Source organism: Pleurodeles waltl, chromosome 4_2 (genome assembly GCF_031143425.1).
Source record: "Pleurodeles waltl isolate 20211129_DDA chromosome 4_2, aPleWal1.hap1.20221129, whole genome shotgun sequence".
Taxonomy (NCBI): domain Eukaryota; kingdom Metazoa; phylum Chordata; class Amphibia; order Caudata; family Salamandridae; genus Pleurodeles; species Pleurodeles waltl.
Window position 1 is genome coordinate 895569830 of NC_090443.1, and position 23639 is coordinate 895593468.

The following is a 23639-nucleotide window of genomic DNA, read 5'->3' on the forward strand; positions in this document are numbered from 1 at the left end:
TGTAAATTGGTAAAATTGGTCACTAGCCTGTTAGTGACAATTTAGAAAGAAATGAGAGAGCATAACCACTGAGGTTCTGATTAGCAGAGCCTCAGTGAGACAGTTAGTCACTACACAGGTAACACATTCAGGCACACTTATGAGCACTGGGGCCCTGGTGAACAGGGTCCCAGTGACACATACAACTAAAACAACATATATACAGTGAAAAATGGGGGTAACATGCCAGGCAAGATGGTACTTTCCTACAGTGGATGCCCACTGCCATATCCTGGGGAGTGCAAAGCCACAGTCTCTCAAGTCTCTACAGTGGGTGGGTTGCCCACTGTTCAATCCTGGGGAGTGCAAAGCCACAGTCTCTCAAGTCTCTACAGTGGGTGGTTTGCCCACTGTTCAATCCTGGGGAGTGCAAAGCCACAGTCTCTCAAGTCTCTACAGTGGGTGGTTTGCCCACTGTTCATTCCTGGGGAGTGCAAAGCCACAGTCTCTCAAGTCTCTACAGTGGGTGGGTTCCCACTGCCATATCCTGGGGAGTGCAAAGCCACAGTCTCACAAGTGAATAACAGTCTCCACTGGTTCTGTAGGGGGCATGGTGCCCAGAGTGCTTCATCCTGCTAAGGACAGAGTTAGTGGATGACAGTCTCCACTGGTTCTGGAGGGGGCATGGTGCCCAGAGTGCTTCATCCTGCCAAGGATTGGGGTAGTGGATGCTTTTCTCCACTGGTTCTGGAGGGGGCACGGTGCCCAGAGTACTTCATCCTGCTAAGGACAGAGGTAGTGGGTGACAGTCTCCACTGGTTCTGGAGGGGGCATGGTGCCCAGAGTGCTTCATCCTGCTAAGGACAGAGGTAGTGGATGACAGTCTCCACTGGTTCTGGAGGGGTCATGGTGCCCAGAGTGCATCATTCACCCCGTGACAGACTCAGTTGCATCAGTGCCCTTGCTGCTCATGGGCCAGCGGTGCTTGAGATGGCGGTGCCCTGTTCAGCGGTGCTTGAGATGGCGGTGCCTTGTTCAGCGGTGCTTGAGATGGCGGTGCCCTGTGCAGTGGTGCTTGAGACGGCCTTGCCCTGTTCAGTGGTGCTTGAGTTGGCGGTGCCCTGTTCAGCGGTGCTTGAGATGGCGGTGCCCTGTGCAGCGGTGCTTGAGACGGCAGTGCCCTCTTTAGCAGTGCTTGAGTTGGCGGTGCCCTGTTCAGCGGTGCTTGAGATGGCGGTGCCCTGTTCAGCGGTGCTTGAGACGGCGGTGCCCTGTTCAGCGGTGCTTGAGATGGCGGTGCCCTGTTCAGCAGTGCTTGAGATGGCGGTCTCCATTGCAGGGTCTCAGCTGCTGGCGGTCCTTCATGGCCCAGCGGGGCTTTTGCTGGCGGTCCTTCATGGCCCAGCAGGGCTTTTGCTGGCGATCCTTCATGGCCCAGCGGGGCTGTTGCTGGTGGTCCTTCATGGCCCAGCGGGGCTTTTGCTGACGTTCCTTCATGGCCCAGCGGGGCTAGTGCTGGTGGTCCTTCATGGCCCAGCGGGGCTAGTGATGGCGGTGGCCTCCTGGGCAGGTGGGCTGGTGCTGGTAGTGGCCTCCTGGGCAGGTGGGCTGGAGCTGGCGGTGGCCTCCTGGGCAGCTGGGCTGGTGCTGGCGGTGGCCTCCTGGGCAGCTCGGCTGGTGCTGGCCTCCTGGGCAGCTGGGCTGGTGATGGCGGTGGCCTCCTGGGCAGGTGGGCTGGTGCTGGCGGTGGCCTTCTGGGCTGCTGGGCTGGTGCTGGTGGTGGCCTCCTGGGCAACTGGGCTGGTGCTGGCGGTGGCCTCCTGGGCAGCTGGGCTTGTGCTGGAGGTGGGCTCCTGGGCAGCGGGGATGATGGCGTTCTTCTCCGCCATGCTGCTCTTCCCAGACTTGCTGGGTTTCTTGTGGCCCTTCCCCTCCTTGGAAGGTGTCAAAGCTGACTCCACACTCCCACCAGGACCCCTGGGAGCGGCTTTGGTGGCTAGAGTCTTCCCCCTCTCCCGCCGGGCACTGGCCAACTTCTGATGCTTCACAGGTGGGGGACTGTCTGTGCTGTGGCTCCGTGCCACACTGGCTGCCCTGGTGACCGGTGCACTCCAGATTCCGGTGACTACAGGCACCACTGGTCCCGGAGATGTTGTGGCTGAGGTGGTAGTTCAGGACCTAGGAGACGGACGGGGTAGGGGAGGTGTGGGAAAGAGGTCAAGGGTGGACAGGAAAAGGTTTTGGGAGACACTGGGACGGGTAGCTGGAGGGGGTTTGGGAGTGGAAGAAGAGGTGGTGGTTGTAGGAGGTGTACGTTTGGTGACTTTGGGTGAAGGTGCATGCGCTGGAGGCTGTCGTGAGGTGGATGGCTGTTGGGTCGGTGTGTGCCTGCGTTTGTGTATCTTGGGAGGGGGTGTCACAGACACACTGGGAGAGGACACAGGGGACGTGTGAATGGTAGTGGGGGTGGTGACTGCACGTGAGCGGGGTGTGGTGGTGGGTGTGCTGGAGAGGGACATAGTGGCTGTAGAGGTAGTGCATGCAGGTGTGAGTGTAGACGAGACTGGGAGGGAGGAGAGAAACGAGGAGGAGGGGGACACAGTGGAGGCAGTGGATGTTGGTGTGTCTGCATGTGTGTGATGCTTGCGTGAGTACCTGTGGGATGTGTGGTGCTTATGTTTGCCTGAGCTTCCCTTGTGTGTTTACATGTGTGCATGCTGGTCTGTAGGTGTGCTTGGGATAGGCTGAGGTACAGGGGATTGGGTCTGGGTGGAGGAAGTTGGAGGGGGGAGGCTAGAGACGGGGACAATGGCTGCCATCAGTGCTGAGGCCAGAGTCTGAAAAGCTCGCTGAAGGGTCACCTGACCAGAATGAATGCCCTCCAGGAATGCATTTGTTTGTTGCAACTGCCTCTCTACACCCTGGATGGCATTTAAAAATGGTAGACTGCCCAACAGTGAGGGACCTTAGGAGGTCAATGGCCTCCTCACTGAGGGCAGCAGGGCTGACTGGGGCAGGGCCTGAGGTGCCTGGGGCGAAGGTGATGCCCACCCTCCCGGGTGAGCGGGCACAGGGCAAAGGCTGAGGGGCTTCTGGGATGGTGGTGCTGGTAGGGGGGGGGGGTGGCTGTACCTGTAGATGCGGGAGCACAGATGTTGCCGCCACCACAAGGGAGCTCCCATCAGAGGACGAGTCCATGTCGCTGGTGTCAGCTCCTGTGCCCGCCGTGGAGCTCTCCTCGCCCTCCGTCCCACTGGTGAACTCTGAGTCCGTAGTCTCGCCCTCCAGGGCATTGTGGGATGCAGCTCCCTTGTGCTCTGGTGCCACGGCTCCTCCGCCTGATGATGCTAATGCACACAAGAACAGGGAGACCACAAAAAGGGGGGGGGACGACAGAAGAAAGACATGTTGAGTGCACGCACTACTGCTACCGTTGGCGGACACGACAGACACAGAAGCCCCCTGCACTACGCCGCGCTCTTGGCCTCCACTGTTCAATTCCTGGTAAATGCCCTACAAGGCTATGGACGACATCTGCACACATAGATGACACAGGGGCATGACTAGGTGTAGTTGTCACTCTATAGAGGTGGGGTGCCACATGGCCTGCCTTTCGGAGGGGCCTTGCCTACAGAACTCGCCCTGGCCTAGGGAAACCCACAGCCCACCTCCCCCCCCCAGACACCTCCACTGCGCGCAAAGTCAGCACAATGAGAGTGTACTCACCCCCTTGTGACTGCTGTGATGCCCTCAAGCACCAATCCAACTCCGGGTAGGCCACCGCCAGGATCCTGAACATCAGGGGGGTCATGGTGCGACAGGCACCCCTCCCACGTTGGGAGGCCATCCCCAGCTGAGCCTCCGCCATCTTCTTGCTCCAGCGGCGAATGTCCTCCCATCTTTTCCGGCAGTGGGTGCTCCGTCTGTGGTAGACCCCCAGGGTCCGGACGTCCTTGGCGATGGCACGCCAAATATCTTTTTTCTGATGGGCGCTGACCTACGTGAAATGTACAGGGGAAAAAGAGAAGTTATTACCAACTGCACCGTCAAACTGATTGGCCCCCATCCCTACCCTTGCCATGTGGCACATGCATTCACCGTCTTTCATGCACACAGCACTCTCCCCCCTTCCTTCCTACATCCAGCCCTCTCCACACAGGCATAGCCCATACAACATGCTCCCTGTGTACTTACCTGTTTTTCTGGAGGACCGTAGAGTAGCGTGTACTGGGGGAGGACTGTGAGAAAGTAGCCTCTTTCTAGCCTTGTTACCCCCACTTTTGGCCTGTTTGTGAGTGTATGTCAGGGTGTTTTCACTGTCTCACTGGAATCCTGCTAGCCAGGGCCCAGTGCTCATAGTGAAAACCCTATGTTTTCAGTATGGTTGTTATGTGTCACTGGGACCCTGCTAGCCAGGACCCCAGTGCTCATAAGTTTGTGGCCTATATGTATGTGTTCCCTGTGTGGTGCCTAACTGTCTCACTGAGGCTCTGCTAACCAGAACCTCAGTGGTTATGCTCTCTCACTTCTTTCAAATTGTCACTAACAGGCTAGTGACCAATTTTACCAATTTACATTGGCTTACTGGAACACCCTTATAATTCCCTAGTATATGGTACTAAGGTACCCAGGGTATTGGGGTTCCAGGAGATCCCTATGGGCTGCAGCATTTCTTTTGCCACCCATAGGGAGCTCTGACAATTCTTACACAGGCCTGCCACTGCAGCCTGAGTGAAATAACGTCCACGTTATTTCACAGCCATTTTACACTGCACATAAGTAACTTATAAGTCACCTATATGTCTAACCTTTACCTGGTAAAGGTTAGGTGCAAAGTTACTTAGTGTGAGGGCACCCTGGCACTAGCCAAGGTGCCCCCACATTGTTCAGAGCCAATTCCCTGAGCTTTGTGAGTGCGGGGACACCATTACACGCGTGCACTACATATAGGTCAATACCTATATGTAGCTTCACAATGGTAACTCCGAATATGGCCATGTAACATGTCTAAGATCATGGAATTGCCCCCTCTATGCCATCCTGGCATTGTTGGCACAATTCGATGATCCCAGTGGTCTGTAGCACAGACCCTGGTACTGCCAAACTGCCTTTCCTGGGGTTTCACTGCAAGCTGCTGCTGCTGCCAACCCCTCAGACAGGTTTCTGCCCCCCTGGGGTCAAGCCAGGCTTGTCCCAGGATGGCAGAACAAAGGACTTCCTCTGAGAGAGGGTGTTACACCCTCTCCCTTTGGAAAATGGTGTGAAGGCAGGGGAGGAGTAGCCTCCCCCCGCCTCTGGAAATGCTTTCTTGGGCACAGATGTGCCCAATTCTGCATAAGCCAGTCTACACCGGTTCAGGGACCCCTTAGCCCCTGCTCTGGCGCGAAACTGGACAAAGGAAAGGGGAGTGACCACTCCCCTGACCTGCACCTCCCCTGGGAGGTGTCCAGAGCTCCTCCAGTGTGCTCCAGACCTCTGCCATCTTGGAAACAGAGGTGCTGCTGGCACACTGGACAGCTCTGAGTGGCCAGTGCCACCAGGTGACGTCAGAGACTCCTTGTGATAGGCTCCTTCAGGTGTTGCTAGCTTATCCTCTCTCCTAAGTAGCCAAACCCTCTTTTCTGGCTATTTAGGGTCTCTGTCTCTGGGGAAACTTTAGATAACGAATGCAAGAGCTCATCCGAGTTCCTCTGCATCTCTTTCTTCACCTTCTGCCAAGGAATCGACTGCTGACCGCGCTGGAAGCCTGCAACACTGCAACAAAGTAGCAAAGACGACTACTGCAACTCTGTAACGCTGATCCTGCCGCCTTCTCGACTGTTTTCCTGCTTGTGCATGCTGTGGGGGTAGTCTGCCTCCTCTCTGCACCAGAAGCTCCGAAGAAATCTCCCGTGGGTCGACGGAATCTTCCCCCTGCAACCGCAGGCACCAAAAAGCTGCATTACCGGTCCCTTGGGTCTCCTCTCAGCACGACGAGCGAGGTCCCTCGAATCCAGCAACTCTGTCCAAGTGGCCCCCACAGTCCAGTGACTCTTCAGTCCAAGTTTGGTGGAGGTAAGTCCTTGCCTCACCTCGCTAGACTGCATTGCTGGGAACCGCGACTTTTGCAGCTACTCCGGCCTCCGTGCACTTCCGGCGGAAATCCTTTGTGCATAGTCCAGCCTGGGTCCACGGCACTCTAACCTGCATTGCACGACCTCCTAAGTTGTTCTCCGGCGACGTGGGACTTCTTTGTGCGACTTCGGGTGAGCACCGTTTCACGCATCCTCGTAGTGCCTGTTTCTGGCACTTCTCCGGGTGCTACCTGCTGCTGAGAGGGCTCCTTGTCTTGCTCGACGTCCCCTCTCTCTCTTGGTCCAATTTGCGACCTCCTGGTCCCTCCAGGGCCACAGCAGCGCCCAAAAACGCTAACCGCACAATTTGCAGCTAGCAAGGCTTGTTGGCGTTCTTTCGGCGGGAAAACACTTCTGCACGACTTTCCACGGCGAGAGGGATCCTTCCACCAAAGGGGAAGTCTCTAGCCCTTTTCGTTCCTGCAGAAACCTCAGCTTCTTCTGTCCAGTAGAAGCTTCTTTGCACCCGCAGCTGGCATTTCCTGGGCATCTGCCCATCTCCGACTTGCTTGTGACTTTTGGACTTGGTCCCCTTGTTCCACAGGTACCCTAGTTTGGAAATCCACAGTTGTTGCATTGTTGGTTTGTGTCTTTCCTGCATTATTCCTCTAACACAACTTCTTTGTCCTTAGGGGAACTTTAGTGCACTTTGCACTCACTTTTCAGGGTCTTGGGGAGGGTTATTTTTCGAACTCTCACTATTTTCTAATAGTCCCAGCGACCCTCTACAAGGTCACATAGGTTTGGGGTCCATTCGTGGTTCGCATTCCACTTTTGGAGTATATGGTTTGTGTTGCCCCTATCCCTATGTTTCCCCATTGCATCCTATTGTAACTATACATTGTTTGCACTGTTTTCTAAGACTATACTGCATATTTTTGCTATTGTGTATATATATCTTGTGTATATTTCCTATCCTCTCACTGAGGGTACACTCTAAGATACTTTGGCATATTGTCATAAAAATAAAGTACCTTTATTTTTAGTATAACTGTGTATTGTGTTTTCTTATGATATTGTGCATATGACACTAGGTGGTACTGTAGTAGCTTCACACGTCTCCTAGTTCAGCCTAAGCTGCTCTGCTAAGCTACCATTATCTATCAGCCTAAGCTGCTAGACACCCTATACACTAATAAGGGATAACTGGGCCTGGTGCAAGGTGCAAGTACCCCTTGGTACTCACTACAAGCCAGTCCAGCCTCCTACAAGGACCCCATCCACAAGTTTCTCCAACTCCTCCGATGTGAAGGCAGGGGCCCTTTCCCCAGACACTCGAGCCATTGTCTCTTCCAGACCGAGGTCACAGCAGCACTTGCAGTGTAGGTCCTCTCCTGTCGAAGATCAGGTATCGAGTGATTGAACAGATAGAAAATAGCGGTCACGTCCGCGGCGGTGCATACCGTCACCACCGGCGTACATTGTCATTGGCTCCTGGGACCCATAGGGTCCAATGTTAACCAATGCAGCATTGCACCGCGGTCTTCGACCGCCTACCGCAACGGTGTACAACGACAGTGCAGTTACCTCACATCCCATTGTCCCACTTTACAGGTCAGGCAGCCGCCATTTCAGGGGCCCACATGGCTTCATTTTCAACTGCGTCACACATACCTAGGCCTAGACTCTACACACATACAGGCCATCTTTTGTATATGAATGGTGTTCTGTGTAAACTGTGGGTACGTACCTCTGAGTTGTTTGACTCTGTGCTCGCTGTTGTTCTTCATAGGCACCGTCCGCTGGGACATGTGAGGAGATGGCGGCATCCTCCGGTGTACCGACGGTTGGTGGACCTGTCAACAATGCAGGAGCGACATGTGATTATCACATACAGGCTTGACCGTGTCACAATCCAGGAACTGTGTACCCAATTGGAGCCCGACTTGATGTCAGCAATCCGCCATCCCACAGGAATCCCTCTCAAGTGCAGGTGCTGTCAGTGCTCCATTTCCTTGCAAGTGGGTCATTTCAAACAACAGTGGCCATAGCATCAGGGATGTCCCACCCTATGTTTTCCAACGTGTTGTCCAGAGTGTTGTCTGCCCTTCTGAAACACTTGCGGAGCTACATCGTTTTTCCTCAGGTGGAGGATTTGCCTATAGTGAAAGTTGATTTCTATGCCCTGGGACACATCCCCAACATCATAGGTGCCATTGATGGGACCCATGTGGCTTTGGTCCCCCCCCACAGGAGTGAACAGGTGTACAGAAACCGGAAGAGTTATCATTCGATGAATGTACAGATGGTATGTTTGTCAGACCAGTACATCTCCCATGTGAGTGCCATGTTCCCTGGCTCAGTGCATGACGCCTACATCCTGCGGAATAGCAGCATCCCTTATGTGATGGGTCAACTCCAGAGGCACCGTGTGTGGCTATTAGGTGAGCACCTGGAAGCAAGTCAGTGGGAATGGTTGTCTGGGTCTGGGGATATCCCTCCAGGTTAGTGCGTGTCTAACAGTTGTCCCTCACCATTTGCAGGTGACTCTGGTTAACCCAACCTGTCATGGCTACTGACCCAGTGAGGAATCCCAGGACAAGGGCAGAGGAACACTACAATGAGGCCCATGGGCGAACTAGGAGGGTGATCGAGCGGACCTTCGGCCTCCTGAAGGCCAGGTTCAGGTGCCTCCATATGACAGGTGGATCCCTATTCTACTCACCAAAGAAGGTGTGCCAGATCATTGTGGCCTGCTGTATGCTTCACAACTTGGCTTTGAGACAACAGGTGCCTTTTCTGCAGGGGGATGGTCCAGATGGAGGTGTGGTGGCAGCTGTGGAGCCTGTGGACAGTGAAGACGAGGAAGCAGAGGAAGAAGACATGAACAACAGGGACTCAGTGATCCAGCAATATTTCCAGTGAGACACAGGTAAGAGTACAGACAGACCTGCCTACTACATGTACTTTAACACTACTACCTCTCTACTGTCTGTCGTTTTCACCTAGTGTATGGTCATTGAGTTGTCACTTTCCCTTACGATTTCACAGATGTGGGTCCCACTGTGTGACATCTGCTTAGATTCCTCATGGACTACAGCTGTGTGACATAGGTATGTTGGAATTACAATTGAAAGAGTATTTTGTCACTTTAATTGCTAATACACTATTTTGAAATCACAGACAGACTCCAGATTGTTTTGTGCTTTAAGTGTGTTTATTTAAGTGCTCAATATTGGAGGGGGTAGTGAAATGGTGAGGGGTGATGGCGGAGGACTGTCCATGGCAGAGTCCAGTCTATTAGTCTCACAGGTGCATTGCCCATATGGGCATAGGAAGTGGAGCTGGGGCAGTTTAAGTATGGACAGGGTGACAAAGTGTGACAGTAGGATGACAATCAGGGTGGTCTCATTTCTTGGTGGGGGTCTTGACATCGTTCTCTGTCTTTGTCCTGTATCTCAGGGACCATTTGCGGGGTGGTTCCCCCTCTGCAGGGGGTGGGGTGCTGGTGCGGTGGTCCTGTGGCGGGGCGTCCTGTCCACTAGCGCCGGCGGAGGTGGTGGGCAGTTCATCGTCCATGCTAGTGTCAGAGGCCCCTTGTAGTGCCACAGTGTCCCTCCTGGTGTTGAGTACTTCCTTCAGCACCCTCACGATGGTGCCCAGGGTGGATCTGATGGTTCTGAGTTCCTCCCTGAAGCCCATTTACTGTTCCTCCTGCAGGCGCTGGGTCTCCTGAAACTTGGCCAGTACCGTTGCCATCATCTCCTGGGAGTGTTGGTAGGCTCCCATGATGTTGCAGAGGGCCTCAGGGAGAGTGGGTTCCCTTGGCCTGTCTGCCCCCTGTCGCACAGCAGCCCTCCCAGTTCCCCTGTGTTCCTGGGCCTCCATCCCCTGGACCGTGTGCCCACTGTCACTGCCACCAGGACCCTGTTGTTGCTGGGGTGGAGGGTTATCCTGGGTTCCCTGTAGTGGTGGACACACAGCTGACTGACGTGTCCTGGGAACGGAGTTATGGGCCCGCTTGGTGGGTGCTGTGCTGGTGTTTCCAGAGGGGGGAAGGTCTGTGGTGGCCCGTGACTGGGTGAGGGGAACCAACTGTCCAGAGGTCCCCGATGGGCCTGGCTGGTCATCTAGATCCAGTTGGACAGAGCTACTGTCATCACTGTGGGCCTCTTCTGTTGGTGGTGTGGACATGTGTAGGAGGCTGGCCTGGTTTGTAGTGGTACCAAGAGGTACTTACACTCTGCATCAGGTCCAGTTATCCCTTATTAGTGTAGAAGAGTGTGAGAAGGTAGCCTCTTTCTAGCCTTGTTACCCCCACTTTTGGCCTGTTTGTGAGTGTATGTCAGGGTGTTTGTCACTGTTTTCACTGTCTCACTGGGATCCTGATAGCCAGGCCTCAGTGCTCATAGTGAAAACACTATGTTTTCAGTATGTTTGTTATGTGTCACTGGGATCCTGCTGGTCAGGACCCCAGTGCTCATAGGTTTGTGGCCTATATGTATGTGTCACTGGGACCCTGTCACACAGGGCCCCAGTGCTCATAGGTGTGCATGTATATGTTCCCTGTGTGGTGCCTAACTGTCTCACTGAGGCTCTGCTAACCAGAACCTCAGTGGTTATGCTCTCTCATTACTTTCAAATTGTCACTGACAGGCTAGTGACCATTTTTACCAATTTACATTGGCTTACTGGAACACCCTTATAATTCCCTAGTATATGGTACTGAGGTACCCAGGGTATTGGGGTTCCAGGAGATCCCTATGGGCTGCAGCATTTCTTTTGCCACCCATAGGGAGCTCTGACAATTCTTACACAGGCCTGCCACTGCAGCCTGAGTGAAATAACGTCCACGTTATTTCACAGCCATTTTACACTGCACTTAAGTAACTTATAAGTCACCTATATGTCTAACCTTTACCTGGTAAAGGTTAGGTGCAAAGTTACTTAGTGTGAGGGCACCCTGGCACTAGCCAAGGTGCCCCCACATTGTTCAGAGCCAATTCACTGAACTTTGTGAGTGCGGGGACACCATTACACGCGTGCACTACATATAGGTCACTACCTATATGTAGCTTCACCATGGTAACTCCGAATATGGCCATGTAACATGTCTATGATCATGGAATTGCCCCCTCTATGCCATCCTGGCATTTTTGGTACAATTCCATGATCCCAGTGGTCTGTAGCACAGACCCTGGTACTGCCAGACTGCCCTTCCTGGGGTTTCACTGCAGCTGCTGCTGCTGCCAACCCCTCAGACAGGCAGCTGCCCTCCTGGGGTCCAGCCAGGCCTGGCCCAGGATGGCAGAACAAAGAACTTCCTCTGAGAGAGGGTGTGACACCCTCTCCCTTTGGAAAATGGTGTGAAGGCAGGGGAGGAGTAGCCTCCCCCAGCCTCTGGAAATGCTTTGTTGGGCACAGAGGTGCCCAATTCTGCATAAGCCAGTCTACACCGGTTCAGGGACCCCTTAGCCCCTGCTCTGGCGCGAAACTGGACAAAGGAAAGGGGAGTGACCACTCCCCTGACCTGCACCTCCCCTGGGAGGTGTCCAGAGCTCCTCCAGTGTGCTCCAGACCTCTGCCATCTTGGAAACAGAGGTGCTGCTGGCACACTGGACTGCTCTGAGTGGCCAGTGCCACCAGGTGACGTCAGAGACTCCTTGTGATAGGCTCCTTCAGGTGTTAGTAGCCTTTCCTCTCTCCTAGGTAGCCAAACCCTCTTTTCTGGCTATTTAGGGTCTCTGTCTCTGGGGAAACTTTAGATAACGAATGCATGAGCTCAGCCGAGTTCCTCTGCATCTCCCTCTTCACCTTCTGATAAGGAATCGACCGCTGACCGCGCTGGAAGCCTGCAAGCCTGCAACATAGTAGCAAAGACGACTACTGCAACTCTGTAACGCTGATCCTGCCGCCTTCTCGACTGTTTTCCTGCTTGTGCATGCTGTGGGGGTAGTCTGCCTCCTCTCTGCACCAGAAGCTCCGAAGAAATCTCCCGTGGGTCGACGGAATCTTCCCCCTGCAACCGCAGGCACCAAAAAGCTGCATCTCCGGTCCCTTGGGTCTCCTCTCAGCACGACGAGCGAGGTCCCTCGAATCCAGCGACACCGTCCAAGTGACCCCCACAGTCCAGTGACTCTTCAGCCCAAGTTTGGTGGAGGTAAGTCCTTGCCTCACCTTGCTGGGCTGCATTGCTGGGAACCGCGACTTTGCAAGCTACTCCGGCCCCTGTGCACTTCCGGCGGAAATCCTTCGTGCACAGCCAAGCCTGGGTCCACGGCACTCTAACCTGCATTGCACGACTTTCTAAGTTGGTCTCCGGCGACGTGGGACTCCTTTGTGCAACTTCGGCGAGCACCGTTTCACGCATCCTCGTAGTGCCTGTTTCTGGCACTTCTCCGGGTGCTACCTGCTTCAGTGAGGGCTCTTTGTCTTGCTCGACGTCCCCTCTCTCTGCAGGTCCAATTTGCGACCTCCTGGTCCCTCCTGGGCCTCAGCAGCGTCCAAAAACGCCAAACGCACGATTTGCGTGTAGCAAGGCTTGTTGGCGTCCATCCGGCGGGAAAACACTTCTGCACGACTCTCCAAGGCGTGGGGGATCCATCCTCCAAAGGGGAAGTCTCTAGCCCTTGTCGTTCTTGCAGTATTCACAGTTCTTCAGCCTAGTAAGAGCTTCTTTGCACCAACCGCTGGCATTTCTTGGGCATCTGCCCATCTCCGAGCTGCTTGTGACTTTTGGACTTGGTCCCCTTGTTCCACAGGTACCTTCAGACAGGAATCCATCGTTGTTGCATTGCTGATTTGTGTTTTCCCTGCATTCTCCCTCTAACACGACTATTTTGTCCTTAGGGGAACTTTGGTGCACTTTGCACTCACTTTTCAGGGTCTTGGGGTGGGTTATTTTGCTAACTCTCACTATTTTCTAATAGTCCCAGCGACCCTCTACAAGGTCACATAGGTTTGGGGTCCATTCGTGGTTCGCATTCCACTTCTGGAGTATATGGTTTGTGTTGCCCCTATCCCTATGTTTCCCCATTGCATCCTATTGTAACTATACATTGTTTGCACTGTTTTCTAAGACTATACTGCATATTTTTGCTATTGTGTATATATATCTTGTGTATATTTCCTATCCTCTCACTGAGGGTACACTCTGAGATACTTTGGCATATTGTCATAAAAATAAAGTACCTTTATTTTTAGTATAACTGTGTATTGTGTTTTCTTATGATATTGTGCATATGACACTAAGTGGTACTGTAGTAGCTTCACACGTCTCCTAGTTCAGCCTAAGCTGCTCTGCTAAGCTACCATTATCTATCAGCCTAAGCTGCTAGACACCCTATACACTAATAAGGGATAACTGGGCCTGGTGCAAGGTGCAAGTACCCCTTGGTACTCACTACAAGCCAGTCCAGCCTCCTACATTGGTTGTGCAGCGGTGGGATAAGTGCTTGAGACTACTTACCACTCTTGTCATTGTACTTTTCATAAGAGAAAAATATACAAAACAAGGTCAGTGTATATACACATAGCCAAAAAGTTTTGCATTTCCTCTTTGCACTCTTTTCTAAGTGCTGAAAAGTACTTCTAAAACTTTCAAAAAGTTCTTAAAAGTTTAAAAAGTTTTTTTCTGTCTTTCCAAAAAGTTCTGAAAACTTTTTTCTCTTTTTCTATCACTTTAACTCTCTCTAAAAAATGTCTGGCACAGGAAGAAATGTTGAACTGTCCAAACTTGCATATGATCACCTTAGCTGGAAAGGAGCAAGGAGTCTCTGCATAGAGAGAGGTTTGAGTGTAGGGAAAAATCCTTCCTTAGAACTGTTAATTAACATGCTTAGAGTACAGGATAAGGCCATAAGTGCCCAATCTGTTGAAAAAGTAGCTAATGGTTCTCAATCTGATCCAGGGACTCCCCCAGGAAAAGGTTCAGGAAAGAAACTTCTCAGCCTGCCCATTACTAGACAGTCTAGCATAGTTGGTACAGAGGTTGAATCACACCATACTGATGGTGTGCTCTCACATTATACTGGTAGCCAAGCTGTTAGGGTGCCCTCTGTAAGGGACAGGTCTCCTTCTGTTCATTCCCATCATACCTCTGTATCTAGAAATGTCCCTCCCACCCACCCTGATGACAGATTGTTAGAAAGGGAGCTCAATAGATTGAGAGTGGAACAAACCAGACTGAAGCTCAAGAAGCAACAGCTGAATTTGGATAGACAGTCTTTAGAATTAGAGAAGGAAAGACAGAAGTTGGGTTTGGATACCCATGGTGGCAGCAGCAGTATTCCCCATAGTCATCCTGCAAAAGAGCATGATTCCAGGAATCTGCACAAGATAGTTCCCCCTTATAAGGAGGGGGATGACATTAACAAGTGGTTTGCTGCACTTGAGAGGGCCTGTGCTGTACAGGATGTCCCTCAAAAGCACTGGGCTGCTATCCTATGGCTATCATTTAGTGGAAAAGGTAGGGATAGGCTCCTTACAGTGAAAGAAAATGATGCCAATAATTTCCAAGTTCTTAAGAATGCACTCCTGGATGGTTATGGCTTAACCACTGAACAGTATAGGATAAAGTTCAGAGAGACCAAAAAGGAGTCTTCACAAGACTGGGTTGATTTCATTGACCAGGCAGTGAAGGCCTTGGAGGGGTGGTTACATGGCAGTAAAGTTACTGATTATGACAGCCTGTATAACTTGATCCTGAGAGAGCATATTCTTAATAATTGTGTGTCTGATTTGTTGCACCAGTACCTGGTAGACTCTGATCTGACCTCTCCCCAAGAATTGGGAAAGAAGGCAGACAAATGGGTCAGAACAAGGGTGAACAGAAAAGTTCATACAGGGGGTGACAAAGATGGCAATAAGAAGAAAGATGGTGAAAAATCTCAAGATAAGCATGGGGATAAGGGTAAAACCAAAGATCCCACTTCAAATCTTAAACACTCTTCAGAGGGTGGGGATAAAACAAATTCTTCCTCTTCTTCCCAACCTGCACACATTAAAAAGCCTTGGTGCTTTGTGTGTAAAAATAGAGGCCATAGGCCAGGGGATAAGTCCTGTCCAGGTAAACCCCCTGAGCCTACCACCACTAATACATCAAGCTCTAGTGCCCCTAGCAGTAGTGGTACTAGTGGTGGGACTGCTGGCAACAGTCAAGCAAAGGGTGTAGTTGGGTTCACTTATGGGTCCATAGTGGAAACTGATGTAATCAGTCCCAAGACAGTTTCTGTCACACCTAGTGGCATTGGCTTTGCCACACTGGCTGCTTGTCCCCTTACAATGGATAAGTACAGGCAGACAGTTTCAATAAATGGTGTTCAGGCCTTGGCCTACAGGGACACAGGTGCCAGTTTCACTTTGGTGACTGAAAACCTAGTGCCTCCTGAACAACACATCATTGGACAACAGTATAAGATTATTGATGTCCATAACTCCACTAAGTTTCTTCCCTTAGCTATAATTCAGTTTAGTTGGGGTGGAGTTACTGGCCCTAAGCAGGTGGTGGTATCACCTAGCTTACCTGTAGACTGTCTCTTAGGTAATGACCTAGAGGCCTCAGGTTGGGCTGATGTAGAGTTTTATGCCCATGCAGCCATGCTGGGCATCCCTGAGGAATTGTTCCCTCTCATTTCAAGTGAAATGAAAAAGCAAAGGAGAGAAGGCCTGAAAACTCAGGATCCCTCTCCATCAACAGGTAAAAAGGGTATCACAGTATCCCCTAACCACCCTACCATTCAGGATACCATTCCTGTGGTGGGAGAAACCTCTCCTGGGGTGGCACCTGTTCCAAGGGAATCATCAGCTGGCAAAGCTGGACTCCCTGAGGTGGAAGTACCTCTCTGTGGGATAACTAACATTGGTGAGAAAAACAGCACCATTTTAGTTAACATGGAGCATCCCTCCAACCCTCCCAGAGAAACTTTAGTGCAGAAACCCTGCACTACCTCACAACACTTAGGACAGCATCCCTGCCCTAGTGTGGAGCTCATATGACAGCATCCCTGCCCTGCTCCAACTCAAGAGAAACAGCATCCCTGTTCTCTCTTCCAGCCAAATGGACAAAGTTTTTGCCCAGCTATGGCTTTACTGAGACAGCATCCCTGTCTGGCATTTCCATCATTACAAATAGGTTCAGTGGATAATTCCCACTGCTCTAAACTAAAACTTACTGATAGAAACTCTGAAAATACATCTTCACATTGTTGGTTAGCTAAAAAACTTCAAACAGGGTGGTTTACATCCCCACAGGGAAGTAACCATATAGTGGATGATAAAGGGAGCAACCAGTCTATTGCAGAGCTACTCTCTACTTATCACCACTTAGACAATAAAGTCTCAACTGGCCAAGGTTAGCCTTATTGTCCTTCGTTTGGGGGGGGGTTGTGTGAGAAGGTAGCCTCTTTCTAGCCTTGTTACCCCCACTTTTGGCCTGTTTGTGAGTGTATGTCAGGGTGTTTGTCACTGTTTTCACTGTCTCACTGGGATCCTGATAGCCAGGCCTCAGTGCTCATAGTGAAAACACTATGTTTTCAGTATGTTTGTTATGTGTCACTGGGATCCTGCTGGTCAGGACCCCAGTGCTCATAGGTTTGTGGCCTATATGTATGTGTCACTGGGACCCTGTCACACAGGGCCCCAGTGCTCATAGGTGTGCATGTATATGTTCCCTGTGTGGTGCCTAACTGTCTCACTGAGGCTCTGCTAACCAGAACCTCAGTGGTTATGCTCTCTCATTACTTTCAAATTGTCACTGACAGGCTAGTGACCATTTTTACCAATTTACATTGGCTTACTGGAACACCCTTATAATTCCCTAGTATATGGTACTGAGGTACCCAGGGTATTGGGGTTCCAGGAGATCCCTATGGGCTGCAGCATTTCTTTTGCCACCCATAGGGAGCTCTGACAATTCTTACACAGGCCTGCCACTGCAGCCTGAGTGAAATAACGTCCACGTTATTTCACAGCCATTTTACACTGCACTTAAGTAACTTATAAGTCACCTATATGTCTAACCTTTACCTGGTAAAGGTTAGGTGCAAAGTTACTTAGTGTGAGGGCACCCTGGCACTAGCCAAGGTGCCCCCACATTGTTCAGAGCCAATTCACTGAACTTTGTGAGTGCGGGGACACCATTACACGCGTGCACTACATATAGGTCACTACCTATATGTAGCTTCACCATGGTAACTCCGAATATGGCCATGTAACATGTCTATGATCATGGAATTGCCCCCTCTATGCCATCCTGGCATTTTTGGTACAATTCCATGATCCCAGTGGTCTGTAGCACAGACCCTGGTACTGCCAGACTGCCCTTCCTGGGGTTTCACTGCAGCTGCTGCTGCTGCCAACCCCTCAGACAGGCAGCTGCCCTCCTGGGGTCCAGCCAGGCCTGGCCCAGGATGGCAGAACAAAGAACTTCCTCTGAGAGAGGGTGTGACACCCTCTCCCTTTGGAAAATGGTGTGAAGGCAGGGGAGGAGTAGCCTCCCCCAGCCTCTGGAAATGCTTTGTTGGGCACAGAGGTGCCCAATTCTGCATAAGCCAGTCTACACCGGTTCAGGGACCCCTTAGCCCCTGCTCTGGCGCGAAACTGGACAAAGGAAAGGGGAGTGACCACTCCCCTGACCTGCACCTCCCCTGGGAGGTGTCCAGAGCTCCTCCAGTGTGCTCCAGACCTCTGCCATCTTGGAAACAGAGGTGCTGCTGGCACACTGGACTGCTCTGAGTGGCCAGTGCCACCAGGTGACGTCAGAGACTCCTTGTGATAGGCTCCTTCAGGTGTTAGTAGCCTTTCCTCTCTCCTAGGTAGCCAAACCCTCTTTTCTGGCTATTTAGGGTCTCTGTCTCTGGGGAAACTTTAGATAACGAATGCATGAGCTCAGCCGAGTTCCTCTGCATCTCCCTCTTCACCTTCTGATAAGGAATCGACCGCTGACCGCGCTGGAAGCCTGCAAGCCTGCAACATAGTAGCAAAGACGACTACTGCAACTCTGTAACGCTGATCCTGCCGCCTTCTCGACTGTTTTCCTGCTTGTGCATGCTGTGGGGGTAGTCTGCCTCCTCTCTGCACCAGAAGCTCCGAAGAAATCTCCCGTGGGTCGACGGAATCTTCCCCCTGCAACCGCAGGCACCAAAAAGCTGCATCTCCGGTCCCTTGGGTCTCCTCTCAGCACGACGAGCGAGGTCCCTCGAATCCAGCGACACCGTCCAAGTGACCCCCACAGTCCAGTGACTCTTCAGCCCAAGTTTGGTGGAGGTAAGTCCTTGCCTCACCTTGCTGGGCTGCATTGCTGGGAACCGCGACTTTGCAAGCTACTCCGGCCCCTGTGCACTTCCGGCGGAAATCCTTCGTGCACAGCCAAGCCTGGGTCCACGGCACTCTAACCTGCATTGCACGACTTTCTAAGTTGGTCTCCGGCGACGTGGGACTCCTTTGTGCAACTTCGGCGAGCACCGTTTCACGCATCCTCGTAGTGCCTGTTTCTGGCACTTCTCCGGGTGCTACCTGCTTCAGTGAGGGCTCTTTGTCTTGCTCGACGTCCCCTCTCTCTGCAGGTCCAATTTGCGACCTCCTGGTCCCTCCTGGGCCTCAGCAGCGTCCAAAAACGCCAAACGCACGATTTGCGTGTAGCAAGGCTTGTTGGCGTCCATCCGGCGGGAAAACACTTCTGCACGACTCTCCAAGGCGTGGGGGATCCATCCTCCAAAGGGGAAGTCTCTAGCCCTTGTCGTTCTTGCAGTATTCACAGTTCTTCAGCCTAGTAAGAGCTTCTTTGCACCAACCGCTGGCATTTCTTGGGCATCTGCCCATCTCCGAGCTGCTTGTGACTTTTGGACTTGGTCCCCTTGTTCCACAGGTACCTTCAGACAGGAATCCATCGTTGTTGCATTGCTGATTTGTGTTTTCCCTGCATTCTCCCTCTAACACGACTATTTTGTCCTTAGGGGAACTTTGGTGCACTTTGCACTCACTTTTCAGGGTCTTGGGGTGGGTTATTTTGCTGACTCTCACTATTTTCTAATAGTCCCAGCGACCCTCTACAAGGTCACATAGGTTTGGGGTCCATTCGTGGTTCGCATTCCACTTCTGGAGTATATGGTTTGTGTTGCCCCTATCCCTATGTTTCCCCATTGCATCCTATTGTAACTATACATTGTTTGCACTGTTTTCTAAGACTATACTGCATATTTTTGCTATTGTGTATATATATCTTGTGTATATTTCCTATCCTCTCACTGAGGGTACACTCTGAGATACTTTGGCATATTGTCATAAAAATAAAGTACCTTTATTTTTAGTATAACTGTGTATTGTGTTTTCTTATGATATTGTGCATATGACACTAAGTGGTACTGTAGTAGCTTCACACGTCTCCTAGTTCAGCCTAAGCTGCTCTGCTAAGCTACCATTATCTATCAGCCTAAGCTGCTAGACACCCTATACACTAATAAGGGATAACTGGGCCTGGTGCAAGGTGCAAGTACCCCTTGGTACTCACTACAAGCCAGTCCAGCCTCCTACAAAGAGGTGTCTAGTAGCTTAGGCTGATAGAAAAGGTAGCTTAGCAGAGCAGCTTAGGCTGAACTAGGAGACGTGTAAAGCTCCTACTATACCACTGGGGTCATATGCACAATATCATAAGAAAACACAATACACAGATATACTAAAAATAAAGGTACTTTATTTTTATGAAAATATGCCAAAGTATCTCAGTGAGTACCCTCAGTATGAGGCTAGCAAATAAACACAAGATATATGTACAAAATACCAAAATTATGCAGTAATAGCAATAGAAAGCAATGCAAGCAATGTACAGTCACAATAGATTGCAATGAGAGCACATAGGTATAGGGGCAACACAAATCATATACTCTAGAAGTGGAATGCGAACGACAAATGGACCCCAAACCTATGTGAGCTTGTAGAGGGTCGCTGGGACTGTAAGAAAACAGTGAAGGTTAGAAAAATAGCCCACCCCAAAACCCTGAAAAGTGGGTGCAAAGTGCAACTAAGTTCCCCAGAGAGCACAGAAGTCGTGATAGGGGAATTCTGCAAGGAAGACCAACACCAGCAATGCAACAACGATGGATTTCCAGACGAGAGTACCTGTGGAACAAGGGGACCAAGTCCAAGAGTCACACTTAAGTCAGGAGTGGACAGATGCCCAGGAAATGCCAGCTGTGGGTGCAAAGAAGCTGCCACCGGATGGTAGAAGCTGTGGATTCTGCAAGAACGAAGCGGACTAGGAACTTCCCCTTTGGAGGATGGATGTCCCACGTCGTGAAGTAGCTTGCAGAGGTGTTTCCGTGCAGAAAGACAGCAAACAAGCCTTGCTAGCTGCAAGGCTCGCGGTTAGGGTTTTTGGATGCTGCTGTGGCCCACGAGGGACCAGGATGTCGCCAATTGCGTGAGGAGACAGAGGGGGCACCCAGCAAGACAAAGAGCCCACTGAGAAGCAAGCAGCACCCGCAGAAGTGCCGGAACAGGCACTACGAAGAAGAGCGAACCGGCGCTCACCCGAAGTCACAAAAGACTGCAGGGGGAGGATTCCGTCGTCCCACGGGAGATTTCTGCGGAGCTTCTAGTGCAGAGAGGAGGCAGACTGCCCTCAAAGCATGCACCACCAGAAAAACAGTCGAGAAGGCCGCAGGATCAGCGATACAAGGTTGCAGTAGTCGTCTTTGCTACTTTGCTGCAGTTTTGCAGGCTTCCAGCGCGGTCAGCAGTTGATTCCTTGGCAGAAGGTGAAGAGAGAGATGCAGAGGAACTCTGATGAGCTCTTGCATTCGTTATCTAAGGAATTCCCCAAAGCAGAGACCCTAAATAGCCAGAAAAGGAGGTTTGGCTACCTAGGAAGGAGGATAGGCTAGCAACACAGGTAAGAGCCTATCAGAAGGAGTCTCTGATGTCACCTGCTGGCACTGGCCACTCAGAGCAGTCCAGTGTGCCAGCAGCACCTCTGTTTCCAAGATGGCAGAGGTCTGGAGCACACTGGAGGAGCTCTGGGCACCTCCCAGGGGAGGTGCAGGTCAGGGGAGTAGTCACTCCCCTTTCCTTTGTCCAGTTTCGCACCAGAGCAGGGCTGGGGGATCCCTGAACCGGTGTAAACTGGCTTATGCAGAAATGGGGACCATCTGTGCCCATGAAAGCATTTCCAGAGGCTGGGGGAGGCTACTCCTCCCCAGCCCTGACACCTTTTTCCAAAGGGAGAGGGTGTAACACCCTCTCTCTGAGGAAGTCCTTTGTTCTGCCTTCCTGGGCCAAGCCTGGCTGGACCCCAGGAGGGCAGAAACCTGTCTGAGGGGTTGGCAGCAGCAGCAGCTGCAGTGAAACCCCGGGAAAGGTAGTTTGGCAGTACCCGGGTCTGTGCTAGAGACTCAGGGGATCATGGAATTGTCTCCCCAATGCCAGAATGGCATTGGGGTGACAATTCCATGATCTTAGACATGTTACATGGCCATGTTCGGAGTTACCATTGTGACGCTATACATATGTAGTGACATATGTATAGTGCACGCGTGTAATGGTGTCCCCGCAACTCACAAAGTCCGGGGAATTTGCCCTGAACAATGTGGGGGTACCTTGGCTAGTGACAGGGTGCCCACACACTTAAGTAACTTAGCACCCAACCTTTACCAGATAAAGGTTAGACATATAGGTGAGTTATAAGTTACTTAAGTGCAGTGGTAAATGGCTGTGAAATAACGTGGACGTTATTTCAATCAGGCTGCAATGGCAGGCCTGTGTAAGGATTGTCAGAGCTCCCTATGGGTGGCAAAAGAAATGCTGCAGCCCATAGGGATCTCCTGGAACCCCAATTCCCTGGGTACCTCAGTACCATATACTAGGGAATTATAAGGGTGTTCCAGTATGTAAGAGGCTGGACTGGCTTGTAGTGAGTACCAAGGGGTACTTGCACCTTGCACCAGGCCCAGTTATCCCTTATTAGTGTATAGGGTGTCTAGCAGCATAGGCTGATAGATAATGGTAGCTTAGCAGAGCAGCTTAGGCTGAACTAGGAGATGTGTGAAGCTACTACAGTACCACAAGTGTCACTTGCACAATATCATAAGAAAACACAATACACAGTTATACTTAAAATAAAGGTACTTTATTTTTATGACAATATGCCAAAGTATCTTAGAGTGTACCCTCAGTGAGAGGATATGAAATATACACAAGATATATATACACAATAGCAAAAATATGCAGTATAGTCTTAGAAAACAGTGCAAACAATGTATAGTTACAATAGGATGCAATGGGGACACATAGGGATAGGGGCAACACAAACCATATACTCCAAAAGTGGAATGCGAACCACGAATGGACCCCAAACCTATGTGACCTTGTAGAGGGTCGCTGGGACTATTAGAAAATAGTGAGAGTTAGAAAAATAACCCTCCCCAAGACCCTGAAAAGTGAGTGCAAAGTGCACTAAAGTTCCCCTAAGGACAAAGAAGTCGTGTTGGAGGAATAATGCAGGAAAGACACAAACCAACAATGCAACAATGATGGATTTCCAATCTAGGGTACCTGTGGAACAAGGGGACCAAGTCCAAAGGTCACAAGCAAGTCAGAGATGGGCATATGCCCAGTAAATGCCAGCTGTGGGTGCAAAGAAGCTTCTACTGGACAGAAGAAGCTGAGGTTTCTGCAGGAACGAAAAGGGCTAGAGACTTCCCCTTTCGTGGACGGATCCCGCTCGCCGTGGAGAGCCGTGCAGAAGTGTTTTCCCGGCGAAAGAACGCCAACAAGCCTTGCTAGCTGCAAATCGTGCGGTTAGCGTTTTTGGACGCTGCTGTGGCCCTGGAGGGACCAGCAGGTCGCAAATTGGACCAGGAGAGAGAGGGGACGTAGAGCAAGACAAGGAGCCCTCTCAGCAGCAGGTAGCACCCGGAGAAGTGCCAGAAACAGGCACTACGAGGATGCGTGAAACGGTGCTCACCCGAAGTTACACAAAGGAGTCCCACGTCGCCGGAGACCAACTTAGAAGGTCGTGCAATGCAGGTGCACCCGCAGCTGGCATTTCCTGGGCATCTGCCCATCTCCGACTTGCTTGTGACTTTTGGACTTGGTCCCCTTGTTCCACAGGTACCCTAGTTTGGAAATCCACAGTTGTTGCATTGTTGGTTTGTGTCTTTCCTGCATTATTCCTCTAACACGACTTCTTTGTCCTTAGGGGAACTTTAGTGCACTTTGCACTCACTTTTCAGGGTCTTGGGGAGGGTTATTTTTCTAACTCTCACTATTTTCTAATAGTCCCAGCGACCCTCTACAAGGTCACATAGGTTTGGTGTCCATTCGTGGTTCGCATTCCACTTTTGGAGTATATGGTTTGTGTTGCCCCTATCCCTATGTTTCCCCATTGCATCCTATTGTAACTATACATTGTTTGCACTGTTTTCTAAGACTATACTGCATATTTTTGCTATTGTGTATATATATCTTGTGTATATTTCCTATCCTCTCACTGAGGGTACACTCTAAGATACTTTGGCATATTGTCATAAAAATAAAGTACCTTTATTTTTAGTATAACTGTGTATTGTGTTTTCTTATGATATTGTGCATATGACACTAAGTGGTACTGTAGTA